General features: G+C 37.6%; 1 non-coding gene across 1 annotated transcript; it reads right to left on the reverse strand.

Moving 5' to 3' along the window:
• Nucleotides 1-2,556: 2,556 nt before the first annotated feature.
• TRNAS-GCU (transfer RNA serine (anticodon GCU)) lies at nt 2,557-2,638 on the reverse strand. The gene has a single exon. It is a non-coding gene; the product is annotated as a tRNA-Ser (tRNA).
• Nucleotides 2,639-2,882: the final 244 nt, after the last annotated feature.

The raw sequence follows: 2,882 nt of genomic DNA on the forward strand, positions 1-2,882 counted from the left end.
GCCAGGCGCAGTGGCTCACACTTGTAATTCCAGCATTTTGGGAGGCCGAGGCGGGTGGATCATCTGAGATCAGCAGTTTGAGACCAGCCTGGCCAATGGTGTGAAACCCCATTTCTACTAAAAATGCAAAAATTAGCCGGGCATGATGGCGCATGCTTGTAATCCCAGCTATTTGGGAAGCTGAGGCAGGAGAATCGCTTGAACCTGGGGGACGGAGGTTGCAGTGAGCTGAGATTGCGCCATTGCACTCCAGCCTGGGCGACAAGAGCAAAACTTAAAAAAAAAAAAAAAAAAAAGAAGAAGAAGAAAAAAGCTATATATACAATGAAATACTATTCAGACTTTAAAAAGAAAAAAATTCTGTCATTTTTCACAATGTGGATGAACCTGGAGGACATTATGCTGAGAGAAATAGCCAGACCCAAAAAGACAAATACTTCATCATCTCACTTATATGTGGAATCTTAAAAAAAAAAAAAAAAAAAGATTGACCTCATAGAAATAGAGAGATTAGAATAATGGTTACCAGATGTTATAGGATGGGGTAGGAGTTGGGGAAGGAATGGCGTGGTTAGTCAAAGTGTTACGAAGTTTCAGATAGACAAGAGGAATGTTTGGAGATCTGCACAGTAGGGTGGCTATAGACAAAATTTTAAAAGTGAAATTAAATTAAAAAAAAAAAAAAAAACTGTCAAAGTTATGAGATGTGTACCTGGAAACATCAAAAACAGAATCTGGCCAGGAGCGGTAATCCCTCGCCTGCAATCCCAGCACTTTGAGAGGCTGAGGGGGGCAGATCAAGCCTAGGAGTTCAAGACCAGATTGGGCAACATGGTGGGAGGATTGCTTGAGTCTGGGAGGTGGAGGCTGCAGTGAGCAGAGATCACAGAGATCACGCCACTGCACTTCAGCCTGGGTGATAGAGCAAAACTCAGTCTCAAAAAGAAAAAAAAAAAGAAAGAGAAAGAAAATTATACATGAATGGATATAACATGTAGATACTTCAGCCATGTACAAGCCTGAAGACCAACATAGGAAACATCGGAATACTTGGTTAAATCATAGATTCAGGAACACCACACCCCCGCCAATCGCCCCGCCACTGAGGTTATAATGCAATAGATCATGATCGAGGCCCAGAATTCTTCATTCATAACAAACACTTTGGGTCATTCTGATGTAACAGCCCAGAGGAGGGTGAGAGGAACAAGAATTTTAATCATTACTGGGGGAGAGTGTAGACTAATAAAATCCTTTTGGAGGGCCATATGGCAATATCTATAAATATTTTACATTCGTGTATCCTAAGACACAGCAAACTCACTTCTAAAAATTTATATTGCAGTATTACAGATATATACATTCAAAATTTTATGTATGTATATATAAAGTTATTTGTTGCAGCATAGTTTATAATAGCAAAAGATACAGAAAACCCAAATTGTCCAATAGAGAACTGGTTAAATAATATGTGGTAATGTATGCATTGGGATACAATGCATCCTTAAAAAAGAATAAGTTTTCACTTTTTTGATGATAGGGAAAGCTCTCCAAGATATATTGGTTAGGGAAATGGGGCAGGATAAGGAATAATGTTCATAGTATGTTGTCATTTGTGATTTTTTTGAGACAAAAATAGAAATATATATTTTCTGTAATATATATTCATATGTGCTTAGTATAATCCTGGAAAAATTAACAACAGTGGTTATCAGTAAAGAATGTAATAAGATGGTTGGGAAATAAGGGTGGGTGCAAGATTTTATAAAGCTTTATACTTTTGAAGTCATGTGAATGCAGTGCCTATTCAAAACCTTAAATAACATAAATAAAATAAAAACTATATTTTTTTTCTCCGAAGGCCCACGATGGAAATCACAAGTAGAAACTGTTCAATATGGACATTCCTCTCTGTCTTGTTTATGGAGGCATCTTTAGATCTAACTGGGAATGTTGTATGGAGTATATTTTTCAGCTTTGTGGCATCTCTAAGCAGAGACAAATCCTCCTGAAAGCTACAGATCTGCAGACAATAATGGTTAAGTATTTTGTTGGGGATGGGCACTTTAAAGTTAGCAAACAGTAAAAATTTCAGTTAAACTTAGGCTGAAAATACCTGCAAAACATAGTATCAATAATTTGTTGTACATATTTATGTGGATGATTTTTATCATTTACTTTAAGTTTATTAACCGTATTTTTCTGTAGCCCTCAATTAATTATTCAGTTGCTCTCTCAGAAGAACTGGAAACTCTATGGAGAACATAAATATTTCTCGCCCTTAAGAAGGTTACCATCTGAAGGGAAAAGTAAACACTACCCAAAGTGGTGTCTCAACTGGCTAATTTAACTTACAAGTATGATCTGTGCTGCTGACAAGGAATGGTCGCCAAGATTGAGAGAATCTTATACTCAGAACCGAAAATTAGCAGAGGCCAGTTAAGATACATTTAGTAATTTACTCGGTTTCTTGGCGAATTAATCTACCAAAGATAAACGCTAACTATACAGCATTCAGACCCATCTTTTTAGAGGGTTAAATAAAACCTCACGAAACGACGAGGATGGGATTCGAACCCACGCGTGCAGAGCACAATGGATTAGCAGTCCATCGCCTTAACCACTCGGCCACCTCGTCACATGTTAAGCGTGGCAAAGTCATTTTCTTCCTCCGCACAGTTAGTCCTGTAATAATGCTATATTTATTTATTTAATTTTTTTTTCTGGCTTAATCCTGATTCAGTCCTTACAACCACACTCAGAATCGAGTATTTTTAGGTACATTTCGCAGCAACCACAAAAGTGATAAATGACACCTAGAGTGGTTCAGTTACTCGGCACATATCAAACAACAGATAAAAGCAGTACGCGTAGGTGTTAAA

This window comes from Macaca thibetana, chromosome 4 (assembly GCF_024542745.1).
Source record: "Macaca thibetana thibetana isolate TM-01 chromosome 4, ASM2454274v1, whole genome shotgun sequence".
In the NCBI taxonomy this organism is placed as follows: domain Eukaryota; kingdom Metazoa; phylum Chordata; class Mammalia; order Primates; family Cercopithecidae; genus Macaca; species Macaca thibetana.